Here is a 22,571-nt window from a genome sequence, read left to right on the forward strand (position 1 = left end):
TTAAAAAAAAAAAAAAGAAAGAAGATAGTGGGAAGGGGAAAATGAAGGGGGGGAATCAGACGGGGAGACGAACCATGAGAGACTATGGGCTCTGAGAAACAAACTGAGGGTTCTAGAGGGGAGAGGGGTGGGAGGATGGGTTAGCCTGGTGATGGGTATTAAAGAGGGCACGTATTGAAGGGAGCACTGGGTGTTATGCACAAACAATGAATCATGGAACACTACATCAAAAACTAATGATGTAATGTATGGTGATTAACATAACATAATAAAATAAAATTAAAAAACAATACTATTTACAATAAAGAGATATTCTGTGCTCAAAAAAAAAAAAAAAATCACCAAAATAAAGACGCTTCCGACAAGCTGGCCAAGTCATCTCCTCTGTGACATGACGCAAACCATGCTGAATGCTCCTTTAAAATGCCCCCAGGAACTGGGCTGAGATGCTGCACAAACTCAGCAGTATGGGAGCGAGCTGGCCTGTCTGAAGGGCTCGGTCCCTCTGGACTTCAGGGCAGGGAGGGTCATGCCGTTCTTTGGAAGAACAAAAAGTTTTACTTCTGACGTTTCACAAAATAGTTGTAAGGCCCAAACACATTGGATTCATTTCTCTTCATCTCCAGGAATGTTTCTGATGTTCGACCAATGTTTATTGAATGAGCTGGACTCACGAGGAGATAAGCGGAAGGCACTTTTATTTTTCTTCACCACCCTCAAATCTGGTCTCCCGTCTCATGTTTCTTACCTCTTAGAAAAGCCCTCAGGAACGTGCCACAGCTTTTTTTTTTTTAACTCTTAAATAACAACAACAAAACTGGATAAAGGAAAGAAAGATAGGAAGAAAGCATAAACCATAAATGAATGAATGAATGAATAAATAAAATGCCCCAAATCTCAATCCAGCCTCCTCTTACCCATCAGGGTTCCTGTCACCCCCAACTGTGGCCTCCCTCGGACTTGGCATCCTGTGGTGGAGAAGAGGGGCCAAAACTGGCTTTGTTTTCTAGTACCCAGAAATTTGATCAAATGCCAGTCCAGATGTTGCTGTGAAAGTATTTTTTTAGGTGAGATTAAGATTAAAATCGATAGACTGAGTAAAGCAGATTACTGTCCATAATGTGGATGGGCTTCATCCAACCAGTTGAAGGTCTTCGGAGAAAGACAGGTCCCGTGGGGAGAGGGAATTTTGTCAGCAGACTGTTTTGGATTTGAGTGCCGCCGACACCTGGATCTCTGGTCTGCTGGTCTACCTTGCAGCTTGCCAACCCCCACAATCGTGTGAGCCAATTCCTTAAAATCAATCTCTCTCTTTTTCTCTCTCTTGCTCTCTATACACACTGGTTCTGTTTCTCTGGAGAATCCTGACTAATATAATATCTACATCTAAAGACCATAAACTCACACTGACACCTCCAATTCCAACCCAACACCATGGCATTTATTATAGCCCGTCTCCTTTCCATAGCATAACCCCTCCTCTGGCAGCCGGGAAGCTGGCTCCCACAATACTTTATGGGCTGATGTGTTTGCTCAATCCTCCCTTCATGCAACCCATCTCCTGACTGCATTGTGCCACCAAGAGCTTGCCTCTGATGCAGGCAATGGGACAGAAAAGGCAGAAACATGTCTTTGGTCTTTTAATTCACAATGGCAAGAAAACTTTATTTTGGAATTTAATTCCTTTGGTCCTGCAAGAAGAATTAATATTTGTATTTTAATTTTTCCTTCAGCATTCGAAAGTGAGGAGGAGTTGATATTCAAATCTCTGGCATAATTGTTGGCTTTTTATTATTAGAATAGTTTTATGATGTCATCTGGTCTCATGGGCAAAACCTCTTGACCACCAGTATTGAACAACAGAACTGGATATTATCTGGGGTGAGATACAGACTAGAAAATGAATTCTTAGTATTAGATGCAAAGTGACCTTGCTGTTAAATGTAAATCATGCACTCCTCTGACAGGATGCCAAATCTCCCAGGGCACCAGCAGGCTCAGGATCCCCAGAGAAGTGCTTGGTATTGGGGGGCGCGGCATCATGAAGGTGGGAGCAGAGCTTTCCTCTCCCTAGGGCTCAGATACACAGCTAACTGATCATAGGCTAAATGATGAAGTTAAAAAAAGAAAAGAAAAGAAAAGAAAAAAGAAAAATCCAGGGACTCTTGTTTCCTTCCACGTGACGTGATACCCTCCACTGAGTTCTGATCCTGGAGGAAGAAACTTGCTCACATTTGGGCCATTCCCCTCTCCACCCTTTCTCTTTGGGGCAAGTGCTGCAGGAAGAGATGCGCCCAGCCCAGGGCCTCTGGCGGGGAGGCAAGTCGGCCAAGTGCTGAGAGTTAGCACTAGGCAGCCTGCTTTCTCAGGAAAGCAGATGATCTCCATCTGTTGGCTCCCTGACTTAATTTTTCAACTTGCCCAGAACCTGGGTGGGGAAGAGCGGTATTATTTATCAAGCATCATAAACACTGCAATAATATTTATCTTTCAAGGTGGCAAATCCATGCACGTCATGAAAACTGCTTAGAATTCTACAATGATTCTTTGATGTCTTCAACATAAAGTATTGATTCCTTAGTCTCACTTTCCTGCATCACCTCTCACCACTCTTTCCAGTCCCCTGTTCTCCAGCCTTACCAAACCACCTGCAGCTCCCTGACTGCCTTACACCTTAATGCCTGTTCTGTGAAATGGGCCCTGATTCCTCTCACCCCCTCCCCCCAACTTGCCAAATAGTCCCCATCCTTCAAGGCTTAGCTCAGGAATCACCTCATCCTGAAAATCTTCCTTAATTACTCCTCCAACCCCCACAGAAGAGTTGGGCACCCATCAGGTGCAAACCTCGATTATGGATTGTAATTGTTGAATTTCCTTCCTTCCTTCCTTTCTCCCTTCCTTCCTTTCTCCCTTCCCTCCTTCCTTCCTTCCTCCCTTCCTTCCTTCCTTCCTTCTTTCTTTCCTTCCTTCCATCCTTCCTTCCTTCTTTCTTTCCTTCCTTCTTCCATCTTTCCTTCCTCTCTTCCTTCCTTCCTTCCTTCTTTCTTTCCTCCCTTCTTCCATCCTTCCTTCCTCCCTCTCTTCTATTTTTTTGCTTGTTGACTGGCACTTTTATTGAGAACTATATAGTTTTAGGAACAAACCACAAAAATAATTCTGCTGGATTGGTTTCTGTAATTTTACAGTGAGGAGCCTAGAATGTGAGCAGCCTGCTAACTTCCAGACTGATCAAAGACCTTCTGTATCCACTTCTTCAGGCGGAACACGTGTGTGTAGAAGCCATATTTCCATCCCTGTCATAGCCTTCACCCCATGACACGATGCCCATTTGATATCAGCGGTTGTTAAAGGGGCTCTTCATGACAAAGGGCCCCCCACTGTCACCTTCACAGGCATCTCCTCATTTCCTTTCACTGGGCTTGAAGCCAGCACAAAACATGTCGGTGATGCGGATCCGAGTGGAGGCTTTGCACACCGGCCGCTCCACAATGGGCAGGTTCACCACCTGCAGGATGTTGGGCTGTACCTTGGCAACGTTGGACATCCACATCTCCTTCAGGTTGCCCCAGCCAGTCACCCACCCTTTGTATCTGGCGTGGAGCAGTCTGATTGTGATTTCCTCATCAGGCAGGCACACGGGGTAGATGTAGTTGCTGAAGGTGATGGGCTTCTTGAGCCTCAGCAAGGCTATGTTATGGTCCAAGTTCTCCCTCCAGTTGTACCTGGGTTGGATGTAGATCTTTTCCAGCATGGAGAGCTTCTCAATGCTTCGCTCATACGTGGGCCATGTGCTGGTGCCTTCCTTCCTTCCTTCCTTCCTTCCTTCCTTCCTTCCTTCCTTCCTTCTTTCCTTTCTATCTCTCATGGCCACTAGATTATGAACAATTTGAGAGCAAGGACTGCTTTTGTCTCTGCTACAAAATCAGACAGTGCATGGGTGACTCAACAATTGAGTGAAAGAGCAGGTCAAGTCCTTGACATCATGCCCTGCCATGTTCTAGGACATTTTTACTAAGAACTCATGATCTATTTCCAGTACCATGGCATAGGTCAAGTTCTTTGGCACCTTTCTTGGTTATATTCAGGCCTCTATTCAGCGAACATTTGTTGACTATCTATGATGTGTCAGGCTCTCTGCTAGGACCTGCATATAAAGATGAATATAGCTTAGTCCCTGGTCCACAGGAACAAAGATTCTAGAGTCCAGACCAGGCCACAAGTGGGTAATTGTGATAAAATTCAGTGTGTCGATTATCCGGGAGAGAAAGAGCATTCCAGCAAGAAGGGACATTATGGGAAAATTCCAGGGAGGTGACTAATAACTTGAGGCATGCAGAGGGAGGCAGGTGACAGCAGGTAGCTCAGGATTGCTGGAGGGTAAATTTTTCTCCAAGAAGTAGAAGGAGATAAGAGCGGAGAAATGTAAGGGCCATTCTGGGCCATGCTGAAGGCTTAGATGTCACCCTACAGTTATGGAGAAGATGCTGAAGGGTTTCAAAAAGGGGCAAGAGATGAAGGGTTTTATGTTTTGAAAGACCACTCACTTGACCAGGCAGACACAGAATTACAGAGACCAGATGGGATAAGGGGGTAGCAGCCACAGGCCAGGCAAGCAGTGCTAACTGCCTGACCTCGTTCTGTGGCAAGATAAAGGCGATGGATTTAGGAAGTAAAAAAGTGGCAGGAGTTGATGACTCACTGAAAACCAGGGTGTATTTTGTATCTATGCCATGTCACAAACATAGAGTTGTACCACAAACTTAGTGGCTTAAAACACACATGCGTTCTCTCAGTTTCTGTGGGGCAGGGGTTCAGGCATGGCTTAGGTGGGTCCTCTGCTTAGGGGCTATGAGGCTGCAATCCAAGTGTCCTCTGGGACTGGTCTTGGCGGAGGCTTGACTGGGAAAGGATCTTGCTTTCATGTTCACTCAGGTTGTTGGAAGGATTCGCGTCCTTGCACCTGGAGGACCGAGGGCTTCAGCTTCTTGCTGACTGTCCGCCAGAGGCTGCCCTCCGTTCGAGGCTGCCTGAGGTTCTTTACCTCCACATGGCCTCTTGTTTCCTCCAAGCCAGCAAAGGAGAGAGAGACTCTGCAAGACGGGAGCTACACCCTTACAAGATAGAATCATCCAGGCACCTTGCAAGGCTGTAATCTGTGGTTAGAAGCAAGGAGATGAGGAGGGTGATCACACAGGTGTGAACCCCTGGAGGCTGGATTGTGGTGTCCAGCACAAGGAGTGACAGCTAGCTTCCCAGCTGGGGAGACCAGTTGGACCGTGCCGCCGACACCTGAGACCGGGACTAAGGCGGGCGGTGTGGAAGTAAGGGGGAAGATAACGTCATTCGCTTTGTGTCATGGTTGAGTCTGCGGTGACTTATTTTGTAACTCATCACATTAGTTTTTTTTCCCATTTCGCCTCGGCAGTTTTCTTTCCCACCCTCTCCTCAACATAAAGCCTCATTTAGGCCATTAGCTGTGATCCAGAGAAGGCGTTCCTCCCAATCTGAGGAGATGCACCCTGCCCTTGGCAGAGGCCCATCTTCGTTTCCTAAGTCAGAGTCCAGAAAATTTAATCCTCTCCAAATACCAAAATGTTGGTATTTTATTGCATAATACTGTTACTAGGAATTTTTTAAAAATCTGAAATGAAAAATCACTTAACCCCTGGTAGTAGTTGTTGCATTAAAATTTGGGATCTAAAATGAGTGCCCTCATTAGATATGGTTGTTCTACACTTCTCCCACCTTCAAGAGGCGTAAGAAAATGCCAGTCAACAAAGCAAGGCTTCTATTGCAAGAATAAATACTTTCCCAGTTCAAAGACTTTTAAAAACAATGTTAACATTTTACCATTTTAACAAATGCATTTTTAAGAGCCTTGAAATGGATTTGGGTAATTCTGCATCAAATTTTCATCTACATTTGACTAAGCAAAGAAGAGGACAAACCCAAAATGCTTTTCTTGGCCCCAACACTACTACTTGTTATCCATAAAAGGCTTGCGGTCCGGCAAAATAGACAATGCACTGTTTGCGCTGATCTCTTCACAGTCATCAAAGAAGAGATGTGATTATGTGATGGGGAAATATTGGAAGTTAACTTACAGCAATTTTCCATCCTCCTAGTTGATGACAATCAGAAAGAGATTTCTGGGAAGGTAGGAAACTTGGCACAGAAATTGTCTCCGGCTTAAATGATGAAAACAATTGACACTTTTTTTTTTTTAAGATCATGTTTGTTTGTTTTTTTAAAGACTGATTACATTTTTTTCTATCTTATGTAGTATAGTTTATTTTTTGAGCTACACTTATTTTATCTGCTAGTAGTTTATATTAAAAGATTTTATTTATTTATTTGAGAGAGCGAGTGAGAGAAAGAGAAAAAGAGAGAGAGAGAAGGAGCGGTGTGGGGGGGCAGCGGAGGGAAAGGGAGAAGTAGACTTCCCGCTGAGCAGGGATCCTGATGCGGGGCTCGATCCCAGGACCCCAGGATCATGACCTGAGCCGAAAGCAGACGCTTAACTGAGTGAGCCACACAGGCGCCCCTATATTAAAACTATGAGTTTAATGTTTACGTTTTATACACTTTTGTTTTTATTTGTTGTTTTCTTTATGTTCTTAACATTTGTATTTGAAATGTAGCATATATTTAGTTCACTACTTAAGAAATGTCTATAAGTGGCAGGGGTGGGGGGAGAGGAGGAAGATGGTCAAAGGTACAAACTGCCAGTTGTAAGATAAATAAACACTGGGGATATAATGTACAACATGAGGACTAGAGTTAACACTGCCATACAGTATATTTGGAAGTTGCTAAGACAATAGATCCTAAAAGTTCTCATCACAAGGAAAAAAATGTTTGTAACTATATGAAGAGATGTATGTTAACAAAACTTTCCTTCTGAATGCCAATTATAGCTGAACCAAGAAGGAGGTCATTGAAATAAAAACTTAGATATAAAAGTTTGCATTTTTCTGTAATCCACCTGAATTTAACTCTAGTCTTTTTTGTCTTTCTAGAGAAATAGAATAAATCATGATGCAGCACAGGAAACACTTTGCACAGCGCCTGGGCCATTGTAGATTATTTAGTGGGTGATAACGGCTTTCATTATCATTAATTATCGCCCTAGAGAAAATGAGCACATTTCCCCAAGCATTTTCACCTACGTTTCTGTAACTAATGCCCATCACCACCTAAGACAAAAGAATAACCACAGCCCCAGGCTGCATTAGGTTCCAGCAGAGCAGGTCTATACAGAGTATGGCTCTCTCTACAGCCCTGTATACTTTTCTCCATGTAAGCATCTCTCTGTACCTCCCCCTCTCCTCCAACCTATCCCAGATTTTTCTCACAGAAAAAGGAACATCCATTAAGAAGGTAATAACTTCATTCCTTAGCCCTCTGTTTGTAAAGGAGAGGGTGGTGCTTTGATTTGAGGAAATGAAATTCTAATGGTTGTATTTCAAGCACTCTTGGGGTGTGAATGTGCCTAATACTTTTGAACGATGGGAAGTATCCTCCTCCCCTACTATGTCGCCCAAAGAGTCTCTTCTGCTTGAAGAACCCTGCAAGAAAACACCAACATTCATTCTGTACATATTTATAGGACCTGCTATGCACAGCTATGGGCTAGTCACAAACTTCCCCGTGTATAAGAAAATCCTCAACATCCCATGTTGATGGAGAAGAATAGAGCTTCATAGTCTCTAAAATTCTCTTTAAAAGACCTGGGAGACCATCATGTAAAAACGCATCCGAGTTCATGCAGTAAGGCACAGGAAGTGAGCATATTCCAAACTAGAAAGCAAAATTAAATGATCTTCCGTGCCCAAGAGTCTGAACTGAGAATCACCTGTCAGCCTTCATTTGAACTTCACCTTTGATGCTTCTCGCAAAGCAACATTTCTTAGACTGATTCAGACTCTTCAGCTTCACAAAAGTCACAGAACTCTCTTCTTTGCCAGGAGCTACGTTCATCACACGGAGTGTGAGGCTGGTTATTGGCTTTCTTGATACATTCATGCCAAAAGATTGTGTCCTCAACCCATTTCTCTCCTACAGTATGCGCTCAATTCTTCCACTTGACGAGGCAAAGAACCAACTAGTCCCTCCCTACTCAGGGGAGAGGAACAGGATCTATCCCACGTGGACCTTTGTAAAGGGACCTGATTAGCCCAGGCAACACTGTGCTAGGGTCATAGAGGAACCCAGCCTTAGGACGTAGTTCACCCGTTTCATCCATTCTAGCCTGATTTTTCTTACGTTAATCTCCGGTGCCCTGATCCCCACTTGGCTTGTGTATACCTAACATCCAACATCCAGTCTCTCTGGCTTTGTTAGCCCTTTATTGACCTACTTTTCTGGTGCAATTTTAGCCTTCCCCACAAACATATATTCTATATTTAGTTGCTCACCCTAGGCACTAAAACTGTAGGTAATTATATTTCTACCACCAGCCCATCTCAAAAGACTAATTAGTCTTAGTCTCCTTCCATCCAGCTCCAAATTATTCCAAACAAAAAGCCATTATTATACTTAATTATGAGTTACTGATGGATTCTTATCAAATTCAGTAAAAACAAAAGAATGATCACTGCCTTATTATTTAATATCATTCTGCAATGTCTGTCTAGTGTTAAAGAGAGAAAGAAATACCACTGAGAAATTAAGACATAAATATTGTCATTTTCCATGAGTAGATGTTTGTGCTTAGAAAATACAAATGAATCAACAAGAACTGTTAAAATGTCTGATAAAAGGTGAACTTAAGACTTGAAACCATAAAACTGTTAGAAGAAAACATAGGCAGTAAGCTCCCTGACATTGGTCTTAGAGATGATTTTTTGGAATAACACCAAAAGCAAAGGCAAAATTAAACAAGTGAGAATACATCAAACTAAAAAGCTTTTGAATAGCAAAGGAAACCATCAACAAAATGAAAAGAAAACATACTGAATGGGAGAAAATATTTGTAAATCATATATTTATAAATCATATATATACATATATTTGTAAATCATATATTTCTCTTTCTAAGAGAAAAAATCTTAAAAGTTCCCATCACAAGAAAAAAATTTGTAACTACGTGTGGTGATGGATGTTAACTAGACTTATTGAGGTGATCATTTCACAATATACACAAATATTGAATCATTATGTTGTACACCTGAAACTAATATAATGTTAAATGCCAAGTATACTTCAATTAAAAAAAAAAAAAGAGATCTGATGATCCCACATTTGGAAGGAAATCTATCAACAAAGTGGTTGGATACACTATTTATAAAATTAATGGTTCACATCAAAACATTTTGGTGAAGTGGAAGAAAGCAATCACAAAACAGCATATCTTTTACTCCCATTTATATGAAATGTTCAGAATAGGTAAATCTGTAGTGACAGAAAGTAGATTAGCAGTTGCCAGGGGTTCAGAGTGGGGGGGGCATAAAAGGAGGAGAGAAGAATAGGGAGTGACTGCTAATGGGTACAAGCTTTCTTTTGGAGGTGATGAAAATGTTTTAAAATTAGATTATGGTGATGGCTGCACAACTCTGTAAATACACTATAAACCAGTGAACTGTAGGCTTTAAACGAGTGAATTTTATGCAATGTAAATTATACCTTTAAAGCTGATTGGGGCACCTGGCTGGCTTAGCCGAACAAGCTACTCTTGATCTCGGGGTCATGAGTTTGAGCCCCACGTTGGGTGTAGACACCACTTAAATAAATAAAAAAGTAAAAAAAACCCAAAGGATTCCATGGATACCCAAATATTCTTGAAATATGACAAAATTGATTCCATATTCTAAGGACATAAAGTATAATACTTAGGAATCACTTAGTTGTATGAGAAAGAAATATAACCTGCAAAAGTAAAATTATAAAACTTTGAGATACATAAAATAAGACATAAGTGGATCAAGAGGTATTCTTGAATAGGAAGACTGAATATTATAAATGATACAAATTTCAAAATTCATGAATAATTTTCCAACCAGTTCAATTTTAACAAAAATACCAAGGGGGGCCTTTTGGAGTGGCAGTAAACAAAATTATTCTAAAGTTTACCTGAAAGAATAAAAAAGAAATGGGAAAATTGCTTGTTAATACAAAAGGTAATGACAATCTCCTTGACTTTTCCAAGGGTTTTATAAGCTCCTAAATCCTTTTATTAAATCCCTATGTGTTTGAAACACCTAGAGTAGTTTGTTTTCTTACTTGAATCTGAGCTCCTACAAAATATAGCTAAATCAGGTGTAAGTTTTAGAAAAATCTTTTCTTTTGTCTCAGATGAGGTACTATAATATCACGGAAGAGATTGTTTCAAAAGTTAAATAGATTTAAAAACTTGCTCCATAGCTGGAAAGGGACTTGTTACCTGTATCCTCAACTGGTCTCCAGAGGGCAGCAGAGTCATTTATCCTTAACCAAAATTACCTCTTAACCCAAGTGTTTACTTTGGTTATTTATTTATTTATTTTTTTCCCAACAGTCTTCTGTTTTTTTCTTGTGACTGAGCTTCCGCAAACTGGGTGGCCAGGATTAGGCAGACTGCCTGAGGTCATGGATCAAAACAATGATAACAACCAAAGGGATGATTCAAATAATCACTTTTATATCATTAAAGCAATTCTTTAATTAGATAAACCAACTACAATTAATACACTGATTAAGTATATTTTACTAGAACATGTTTAAGAAAAACTGATGAATAGAAAGCATTTAATCATTTCCGGGCTTTCTACTTTAAGAAGTACAAGAAGTACATATAAAGAGTGATAGTCACTTATTCTGCCACATTATTTTTAAGTTTATTTGTTTATTTATTTTTGGTAATCTCTACGCCCAATGTGGGGCTCAAACTCATGACCCCAAGATCAAGAGTCGCATACTCTTTCAACTGAGCCAGCCAGGTGCTCCATTCTGCCATATTTTCTGAGCATTTGATACATACTAGACATATATCAGTGTCCCAGAAATTGTTGAAAACACAAAAGATTAGGAAAGCATATTAAAAAAAAAAATCATGGGATTCTGACTTACTCTTCCACTGTAAACAACAAAAATTCTGGATAGGAGAGGTGAAGTGCATCTATAAGCTGACAAAGAAAGGAGTACTTAGGCTAAAATGAAGTGAATGCAGAAATCCAGAGAGGTGTGCAGCACACTGAAGCTGGCTTTCATTCCAGGGCATTGCCAACCCCGGGACGTGTGAACTTTGGTTTGCTCCTCAGCAGGACACAGAGAAGAGACATCACCTCCGTCCCCCTCAAGGTGGCAATTCTAATTCTAAATAATAGGAGGCCTCCTCATTAAGATTGAGACACCAAAGGGCCACTCCTTCATTGTAAGAACAAACTAAAACTACCTTGAACTGTGCACCCCCTCCCACCCCACCGAAAGTGGAACTGCCTGTCTGGAAACTTGGCTCTGAGTACAGAGAAGGGAAAAAACATGTCTTCTAAAGAAGTTTTATGAGCACAAGATGAAAGATGACCTACACAGCTTGTGACCCAAAGTCATCCATCTGGGTGGTCTAAAATGTCTCAAGCTAAAAGTCAGATTAAAGTGGTCACAGACCCAGAAATCTTACAGAAGCAAACACAAATCTCTACAGAAACTGACTTCTGTTCTAGGCCTCAAGGAATTCCCACAGAAATCTGAGTTCACAGTCAAAAATCATAAAGCCCAAAAGTAATGCCATGTCACATGTGACAGCCAGCACTTATCAGACCCCCAAAGATGGAAATGGTGAGACACAGAATATAAATCAAGTATAGTTAAATATGTTTATAGAAATAACAGGACTAAAATGATGAGCAATGAGCAAAAGCCATAAAAAAATAACCAATAACCACGCATAGAGTGCAAATAGAATTCTGAGTCATAAAAAAATATTATAAGTAATATTTTAAAACTCAATGAAATGGATAAAATAGTAATAAAAAGTGGGTTTAAAAATATAGGATTACATTTTTTATCTGAGAACGATATACATTAGTAAGCCTTTCTTCCAACATGTTTTTGAGTTTAAATCAAATAGACAAAGCCCTAGACAAATATTTCATTATATCTGACTGAAAAGGAATAGAATTCCCAATAGTCTTATAATCATTAAGGAAATTGAATGAGGAATCCAAAAGATGTCGATTAGTCAATCTATCCCTCCAGGCCCAGTTGGCTTTTCCTGGTAGTTCTAAATATTTGAGGAGGAAATGTTTCCAATCTTATATAAATGTTCCTAGGGAACAAAATGAGGATAACATTCTCAACTCATTTTGGGAAGCTAGCATAAGCCTGATACCAAAACCCAACAAGGACAGTATAAAAAAGAGAAAAGTACAGGTTACCTCACTGATGAACGTGGATTTAAAATATCCTAATCAAAATATTAATACACTAAATTCAACAACAATTGTTTTTATAAAAGACATAACATGACCAAGTTGGACATACACAAGGAAAGTAAAGTTGATTTAACACTTAAAAAATTAATTAATTAATTTCACCACATTAATAGATTAAGAGGAACATCATGAAGGGGAACGCATTTATGCATCTCTTAGTAGACGCATAAACCCTACATTTTATAAAACTGAAATGGATTCATGATTTTTTTTTAATAGTCTCTTTAAAATAGCCTGTTAATATACCAAGTATTATGTGTAATGTTGAAACATTTGATCCATTCCCTATAAGATTAGATATAAAATAAGGATGCTTGCTATTATCGCTCTTATTTAACACTGTACTGGATGCACCACCAGTGCAGTAAGGAAAAATGAATGAATGAATGAAGAAATGGGATGAGGATGAAAAAGATAGTAACAAATATGTAATTATTCTCAATTAATATAACTTGATATAAGAAGTCCTGAAGACTCTATAAATTATTAAAGTAAGTTTAAAAATTTAGTAAGATAGCTGGTTACAAAATCAATATATACTCATCAACTGCATTTCTATACCCCAGTAATAAACAGTCAGAAATTTAATTTTGAAAAGGTATTTCCTAGGGCGCCTGGGTGGCTCAGTCGTTAAGCGTCTGCCTTCGGCTCAGGTCATGATCCCAGGGTCCTGGGATCGAGCCCCGCGTCGGGCTCCCTGCTTGGCGGAGACCTGCTTCTCCCTCTACCACTCCCCCTGATTGTGTTCCCTCTCTCGCTCTCTCTCTCCCTGTCAAATGAATAAAATCTTTAAAAAAAAAAAAAAAGGTATTTACTATGTCTTCAAGAAAAGTATTCAGGAATAAATGTAATAAAAATGTAGGGCCGGGCGCCTGGCTGGCTCAGTCAGAGGAGCATGTAAGTGACTCTCGATCTCAGGGTCATGAGTTCGAGCTCCCATTGGGTCTGGAGGTTACTTAAATAAATCAAACTTGAAAAAAAAAATGTTGGGGGCCATGGAGCGCAATGGTCAAGAAAGAATTCTTGAGACATTGTATGGTGTGACTTAGTAAGTTTAAGTAGCACGGGGACAGGACCCATGGGCAGGAAGGGCTGAACTTTTGCTGTATGAAGCTGGTGGTTCTATGCTTAGTGCTCAAGGGGAAGGGGATGTGCAGGAAGTATTAGGTCATAGGTATCTTCTTCGAATTTCTGCTCGTGAAACCTACTTTTTCAAGATTTCTCTGGTCCTTATCACTCAGTTTGATATTAACTATCGGTGAGATTTACAGGCAGTCATGAGACCCTTCAAGAATGTAGCAACTGGTGCATTATCTGATCCTTATCAGAAATATGCAGGTTATGGGTCAGCCTTCTGGGCTAAAGGTGAACATTTTTCTGCTTCCATCCCCCATCAAAACCATTAAAGTTCTTTTTGTATTTTGAACTATTAAAAAAGAGCTAAGTAAATGGAGAATTATAGTATATACAGTATTGGATGATTCAATTTAGGCATGGTGTCATCGGAAGATAGTTGGTCCTTGTCCTTAGTTCCTGGCACAAAAATCCTAAAACTTTTGGCAAGAGCAATAGGACTACCTTTGTTCTAACTAGGCCACTCTTGGGGGGCCCCTAGATAGCTTCAGGATGAAGACTGGTCACCAGAAAGACCAACCCTTGATTAGAAGCTTAGAACTTTCAGCTCCATCCTCCCACCCCTGGGAGAGGAAAGGGACTGGAGATTGAGTTAATGCCAAATGATTTATTCAGTCCTACACTATGAGACCTCTGTTAAAGACCCAAAGGACTGCATTCAGAGAGCTGTGGGTTGGTGAACATAACTAGAAGCTGGGAGGGTGCTGCACCTGGAGAGGTCGTGGAAACTTTGAGCCTCTGCCCCATACTTATGCTATGCATCTGAAGGGGAACAGAATTTGCCACCCCTAAATATGTCTCTTTGGCATAAGGATTATTTTAGGCTGATTACTTTTAAAAAACAGCAGACACTGGAGAAGCTTTGAAAATTGAGAAGTTACTCTTTTGTCAGAGACTTGTATAAGGGAATACACACATAAGACATGGAAGAGACTCCTATAAGGAAAATCTTCATTTGTAAGCGTGTCCCCTTCTCTGTACCAGAAAGAGGATGACTAAAATTCTAGAAATGCTTATCAGTGGACAAGGCAAGGACTTAAATCTGCATAACAATTATAACTTTGTTTACTGTGCTTTGCCTAGTCACTTCCCATAACTGGCTCCTCCCCACCCAACATCTTCTTTTGTCTTTAGCTGAAGATGGTATTTAAGGGGGTGGCTTGGGCCAGTTTGTGGAGTTACTCCGTTTTCCTGGGTCCCTCCCATGTATACAGTAGGTATGCATGTTATTAAATTTGTTTTTCTCCTGTTAATCTGTCATTTATTGGGGAGGGGGGTGGGGTCAGCTACAAACCTAGAAGGGAAGAAGGAAAATAAGTTTTGCTCCCTTACCCATCTCTTCCGTTTGGCTTTTGGGGTTGTATCCTTTATAATAAACCTATAACAGTAAGTAAGGTGCTTTGCTGAGTTCTAGGAGTCCTTCTAGGAAATTATCAAACCTTGGTGGGAGGGGGTGGGGTGGAGAATGCCAAATTTATAGCCAGTTGGTCAGAGGTCCTGGGACTTGCACACAACTGGCATCTGAAAAGGGGCAGCCTTGTGGGATGGAGCCCTTTACCTGTGGGGTCTGCATCAGCTATGGATCATTGGTGTCAGAGTTGAATCAAATTTTTGGACGATCCAGAATATGCCACTTTGGCATGATTATTTCAAAGGCAACGGAGGAATAAGAGGGGCAGGAAAAACCCTAAAAACAGCATAAAACTCCTTTTGTAAAGGAAATTTACATTTATAAAGGAATTTCCCATTTGTAAAGGCGTCTCCTGGAGGAGAAGGACTCTTAGCAACTCTTAGGAATGGAGAAGACACTGACTTGAATCTGTATAATGAATCTTACTGAACAATCCTTGTTGACCATACTTTCCCTAGTCACCTTCCTGTAACTTACCTCCCTAGCCCCCAAATCCCTTTTCTTTTGTTTAGCCTCTTCTCTACACTCTATTGCCCTCTGGGATGGCATATAAGCCTGCAAATTCTGACGGCCTCCTTAAGCCACATTTCTTTGTGAACTTGCATGCGTAGCACTTAATTAAATCTGTTTTTCTCTCCTGTTAATTTGTCTTTTATCAGTTTGATTTTTGCATTCCACTTACTGAATCTTGGAGGATTGAGAAAAAAGTTTTCCTCCTCTATGACATCCTGTTGGTGTCAAGTGGCTGGAAAAGACTGTAGATTTAGCGTTGAAAGGGAAAAAAATCCTAACTATAAGAAAATACACATTTCCCCCCAAATGGTCTATAGTTTTAAGGCAAACCAATACAATTTTCAATGAGTTTATTTGTACAATACAGCACTAAATACATAATTTAATGTATATGGAAGGACAAAAAGCCAAGAATATTCAAGCCATTTCTGTAGAAGAAAAGAAAATGAGATAGCTTATCTAATACCAAATACCTAAAATTACATGTCAATTTTAGTGGTATCATCCACAAGGAAGGATAATCTTAATTTTTTTTTTTTTTTTGAGACACAGAGAGAGAGCACAAGTGGGGAGGAGGGTCAGGGAGAGAGAGGAAGAAGTAGACTCTCTGCTGAGCAGGGAGCCCAACACAGGGCTGGAGCCTAATACAGGGCTCGATCCCAGGACCCTGAGATCATGACCTGAGCTGTAATCAAGAGTTGGCCGCTTAACAGACTGAGCCACCCAGGCACCTCTAATAAAGGCCATTTAAAAATGATAAATCATTATATAATTAGGTAGTTTATATCAAATTTAGGCAAACTGGATATTCATATGTAAGTTAATGTCTGCAAGTTAAATAAGACCCAACAATGTGTACAAAACAGATTTAAAACATGAAAACATAAAAATGTGTTTTTTGGGCGCCTGGGTGGCTCAGTCGTTAAGCGTCTGCCTTCAGCTCAGGTCATGATCCCAGTTCCTGGGATCAAGCCCCGCATCAGGCTCTCTGCGGAGCGGAAAGCCTGCTTCTCCCTCTCCCACTGCCCCTGCTTGTGTTCCCTCTCTTGCTGTGTCTCTCTCTGTCAAATAAATAAAAAAATATTAAAAAAAAATGTGGTTTTTATGCAGAATATTTTCCAGTTTTCTCTTCTCTTTCTCTCTCTCACTCCCTCCACCTTTTTTCAGATTCAGCCTGTGGTCATGTCTTTGCCTTCATTAAGAAGACAGAAGCCAGCCTAGAGTTCACTGCCAAATCTATAAGCTGCCTATAGCTGTCTGTGCACTCCATTCTCTCTTCCTGCCTGGGTTTGCTAGAGCTCCTAAGACAGAGCTCCATGGACTGGGGGGCTTAACCAATAGAAATGTATTTTCTCACAATATTAGAGATTCGAAGTTTGAGATCAAGGTGTCAGCAGGGTTGGTTTCTGCTGAGGTCTTTCTCCTTGGCTTGCGGATGACTATCTTCTCCCTATGTCCTCACACAATATTCCCTCTGTATGTGTCCGTGTCCTTATCTCCTGTTTTTATAAGGACTCCTGTCAAATTGGATCAGAGTCCACTCATATGACCTCATAGATCCATTAATGGTTCCTTTAAAGGCTCTACCTCTTAACAGTCACATTCTGAGGTACTGGAAGTTAGGACTTCAACATCTGAATTTGGGGTGGGACACAATTCAGCCCATAACACTTCTAAGATTTATTTATTTATTTTCAAGGGGGGAGGGGCAGAGCAAGAAGGAGAGAGAAGGAATCTCAAGCAGACTCCCTGCTGAGTGTGTTGCCTGACGTGGGGCTCAATCTCACAATCCTGGATCATGTGCTTAACCAGATGAACCACCCATGCCTCCCCAGCCCATAACACTTCTGTACAATGATGGAGAATCCCCCTGTTGCCCTTAAGAACAACCCCTCTATTTATGCAGTGGATCCCCTCTGCTCTGGCCTTCTCCAGTACTCCCTCCTGCACCATATCTTCTATCTTTTACATTATTGATTTATCCCTCAGTTCTGGACCTTTCCCATCCCTCTACATGCATTTTCTAGTACCCCTTCTTTTAAAAAATGTCCCTTGACCCTAAACTCTCACTCTAGCCTTCCAGCCATAGCCCTATGCCTTTATTCCCTTTTTCAATGTCCTCAATCCACATTGGATCACCCCTCCCACCCCCCAGTTCCAACTGAACATCCACCTCTATCACTCTGATGTTCTTCCTGGGATCTGCATTGATGCCAGTGTTAATATTGCCAATGTTACTTTTTGACTCTCAGCTTACTCAAGTCTCAGTGTATTTGATACCATTGACCATTCCATCCTTCTTAAAACAGTCTCCTCTCTTGATCTCTGTGACACCAGGCTCCCCTGCTTTTTCTACGGCCTCTCTGACAACCCCTCATTACTACTAACCTTGTATAAATACACTTTCTCCCTGGGTGATCTCATCCAGTCCTTATGGCTTTAAATCTACTATGATGATGATGTCTATCAGATATATATATCTAACCTGTCTCTCCACAAACCTCTAAACTCGTACATTCAACAAATTGCCAGATATTACCACTAAGATGTCTAATTCACTCTTTGTTCAACACATACTTTTAATTACTTACTTCGTGTTAATTAATATTCTAGGTGCTTGGGATATGTAAGTGAAAGCTACAAACCAAGAACCCTACTCTTGGGAAGCTTACTTTGAACAACTTCCACCCTGTGAATTCACACATACTCTTCCTCCACCAGACTCCTCCAGTCACTGATGTGAATCAGCCATCCAGCTGTGGAAGTCAAAAAGCTAGCAGTTACACACGATTTCACCCTTTTGTTTCCCTTCCACACCTAACCCACTGGCAAACCTTATTGGCTCTTCTTCTAAAATATATCCCAGATTCATCCTCTTCATTCTATTTCCATTGCTACCATCCTATTCCAAGCCACCACCATCACCTAAAGAGATGACTGAAACAAACTTCCACTGTTCTTATTTCCATCCTTGCTTTCCTATAATTTATTCTCTTCACAGCAACCTTAGTAATCTTTAAAAAATACATGTCACGACACAAACACATACCTCTACACATTCACAAGAAGTGTTAAAATCTAAAAGAGTGGTAGAACTAAGAACGTCGAGCAGCTGGAACACTTCCACATCTCTGAAGGGAGTAAAAATTGGTGTAACTTAGAAAAACAGTAGAAAACTTCGAAAACAGCATCATCCACTAAAACTGAAAATGTGCTCACTCTGTGATCTAGCAATTCTACTCTAGTATTTGCCTATCAGAAATGCATACATATGTACATTATAAGATATGTGGGGCGCCTGGGTGTCTCAGTTGGCTGAGCATCCAACTCTTGGTTTCAGCTCGGGTTTGATCTTGGGGTCGTGAGATCGAGCTCCGCATTGGGCTCTGTGCTCAGTGGGGAGTCTGCTTGAGATTCTCTCTCCCTCTCCCTCTGCCCCTCCTGCTGATGCCCTCTCTCTCTATCTATCCATCCATACATACATACTTACGTAAATAAGAGTTATGTACAAGAGGGGCACCTGGCTGGCTCAGTCATAGAGCATGCAACTCTTGATCTTGGGGTTATAAGTTTGAGCCCCACGTTGGGTATAGAGATTATGTAAAACAATAAAAAGGTATGTACAAGAATGTTCATACAACAGAATACTGTACAGCAATGAGAAAGAACAAACTATTGCTATGCACAACAATATGGATAAATTTTACAGATGTAAGGTCCAACAATCAAAGTCAGACATAAAGAAGCAAGTGTTGTATGGTTTTATTTACATTAAAATTCAAACATAAGCAAAACAAATCCGTGACAGAAGTCAGATCATGGTAACCTTTGGAGAGGTGGAAGTTGCCATAACATCCTAATTCTTGATCTAAACAATGATTATTTGGGTATGTTCCTTTTTTTAACAAAAATTTGAATTGTACATTTATAATCTGTGTATTTTTATGTGTGTAAATTACACTTCAAGTAAAAGTTTACTTTTTAAAAGCCCTGCCAATAAGCCATTCTTGTCAAAAGGTATAAAATTTGAATTTGAATCTAATCATGATTTTAGAGCTATATTCTAATTTATAAGAAATATGGAAAACAGAAGAACAAGTAACACAACCCCTTGAGGAAGCAAACTAACAACTACAGAACGTGGGACATATTGAAAGACAACTGCCTTATTTGTTGTAAAAGTCAATGTCAAGGAAAAGAAAGAAAAAAGAGAAAGGGCAGGGGGTCGAGGGAAAGAAATGTATTGCAACTGAAATGACACTTCTTTTTACTACTAACACGTTATAAAAAATGGAAGCATGACTGTTATAAAAATACAGAAACTTCAAATTAAAAAAGTGCTTTCTTTTTCTCCCTCATTCTCCAGACATTCTGAATGTTCTACAATATTGTGTTGTTCTGCCAGATTTTTTTCAATTACAATGTATCTTAGAAACGCCTTCATAGTAGTACATATGAATTTACCTTTGTTTAAATGGGCTGGGTATTTTTCTAACATTTGTATCATTAAGTAGTATTATTCCATTATTTTCTATTAAAAACTAGATTATAATGCTGCTGATCATTGTATATGTATTTTTATCTCCTGGAAGTGGGATTGCCTGGTCAAAATAAATGCACATTTAAATTTTTATTAGAATTTGTTAAATTTTCTTCCAAATGGGTGGTACCAATTTATGCTTCCACAATATATGTGCTTACCCATTAACCCACACTTTGCCAAGAGTAGATAATATCAATCTTTAAATTTCTGCCAATCTGATAGATGAAAGCAGTATTTTTGCTTCATTTGCATTTATTTTATTTTTAATAAGGTTGAACATTTTTTGTAAGTTTGTTGGCCATTTAGATATTTTTATTTTAATATCTTTTTAATATATGTTGCTGATTTTTCTAATGGGCTATTCAGCATTATTTTCTTTTTTTAAGATTTTATTTATTTATTTATTTGTTTATTTATTTAGAGCATGCACGAGTGAACTGAGAGGAGGGGCAGAGGGAGAGGGAGGGGAAAGAATCTCCAGCAGACTCCCTGTTGAGTGCAGAGCCTGATGCAGGGCTCCATCTCACCACCATGATCTCAGAGATCAACAGTCAGACGCTTAGCTGACTGAGCCATGCAGGTGCCCCTATTCAGCATTATCTTAATGATTGGTGGGAGCTCTCAATATGTTAGGAATATTAATACATTATTTGCATTTTTTTTTGCACATATTTTCCCAGTTCTTCATTTTTCTTCAAACTATTTTTACTTTCTTTTGTTGTACAGAAGTTTTTCATTTTATGCTTATTTTTATTTTCCTTTATGGTCTCTGTGGAAAGATTCATGCTCAGAAAGCCCTTCCCCATTAATTTGTTCCTGTGTTTATTCTTTCAACATATTCTTATCTCACACCTGCTAAAATGCCTCTAGGTATGAAGCCAAGATGGCTGCTCTCCCAAAGCAGAAAGTCTAGTGGGGTAAATAAACATGATCAAGAGAATCTTAGGCAGTGGCATCTGCTCTGAAGGCCACAGAATGGAATAGGGAGAGACTGGTGTGGAAGATTTGTCCTTGAGTGGTGATGGTCACAGGAAGCCTGAGGAGGCACCTTTTGAGCTGCAATATGAAGATGGAGGCCAGAGGGTTCCAGGGATTAGCCGTAAGGCAGGAATGTACTTGGCCGGTTTGAGGGTCTGAAAGCTGCAGCAGAATGAACCTGGGGAGCCAAAGGGGCCAGGGTCCCCATGGCCTGGAAGGCATAGACCAAGCAATGGAGCTTGGACTCCATCTTGAATTCTGAAAGGCCACTGGGGGTGTTTAAGAAAGAGGACTAAAGAAGTAACCTGCATTTTTTCAAATACGTCTGCTTTTTTTATGATGAAACATACCCCAAAGTAGAGAAAATTATAATAGTCTGTTACACACTTACCTACCCATTCTGTTCTTATGTATTTTTATGGGAATCCTAGACGTCTTGTCTTTGAACCCTAAATACTTCACAGTTCATCTCTAATAACTAAGGGTTTCTTTTCTTTTTCATGTAATCACAATGCCACCATCACACTAACAAAAGTAACAGAGTTTCTTAATATCATTTAATATCTAGTGCATAATAAAATTTTTCCAATGATCTCGAAACTTTTTTTCTAACAGTTGGTTTGTTCAAAGCAGGATACTAAGTAGCCCCACATATTGCATTTAGTGAGACGTCTCTTTAAATTCTTTTAACCTAGAGCAGAACTTCATTCCTTTTGTCCCTCCCCTCCACTATCCAACATTCTGCCTTAAACTACAGATTGTAGCTCATCTTCCCTCCTTCCCTCTTTCTCATTCTTCCTCCAATAAATATTTATTAAAATCCAAGCCCTGTACTGGGCATTGAGGAGACTCTTCGTGGTTTCTGTCTTCCTGGAGTGTATATCTGTGTCTTCATTTCTCCAACGCCCTTTAACTCTGTTACCTGAGTAACCATCCTGAAGGATACAAAGGCACCTCTCTTTCTCCTGCTCAGAAAATTCAAGCATTTCCCATTTTCTGCAGAACAACTGTAGAGACATGACATAGAGGGGAACTGGACTCCCAGCTCCACCTGGTCATGGGGCTGAACCAGGCAAAAGATACTTGGACTTCATCTTTGGGCACCACATTTTGGATGAACCGGATAGCACAGGCACTTCTGTAGCAGCCTAATTTACACCTTGAAATTAGCAAGAGCACTAAGTAAGAATACGAGGCCATGACGTGGTTCCTGTTATTACCACCACTCTCTGTGCCACATTAGAATTGAAGAATTGCTGTGGGCCCCAGTTCTTGCTACTTGCTCATGTGAAGACTGAATAAAATGATACATCTAAGCTCCTTCGTATGGTGCCCGGCACAAAGAAAGCACTCAATAAAGCATAGCTTTTTAACTGTTATTAATAAAAACATAAAAATAAAATAAAATAAATCAAACACACCTGTGCAAACTTTCATGAATTCTCCTAAGTTATTCAGTTTCACAGAATATTGCTGGGCAATCTATGGCTAATGCAACCCAGGAACTGAATTTTTAATTTAATTTCAACTTCCATTTTTTTTTTTTTTTAAGATTTTATTTATTTGACAGAGAGAGTGAGAA

The 22,571-nt window shown here is 40.2% G+C and overlaps 1 pseudogene; it reads right to left on the reverse strand.

Annotated features, from left to right (window-relative positions):
• Positions 1-3,212: 3,212 nt before the first annotated feature.
• LOC123323700 lies at positions 3,213-22,189 on the reverse strand (annotated as a pseudogene).
• Between the last annotated feature and the right edge of the window lie 382 nt (positions 22,190-22,571).

Source organism: Neomonachus schauinslandi, unplaced genomic scaffold (genome assembly GCF_002201575.2).
Source record: "Neomonachus schauinslandi unplaced genomic scaffold, ASM220157v2 HiC_scaffold_234, whole genome shotgun sequence".
NCBI lineage: Eukaryota > Metazoa > Chordata > Mammalia > Carnivora > Phocidae > Neomonachus > Neomonachus schauinslandi.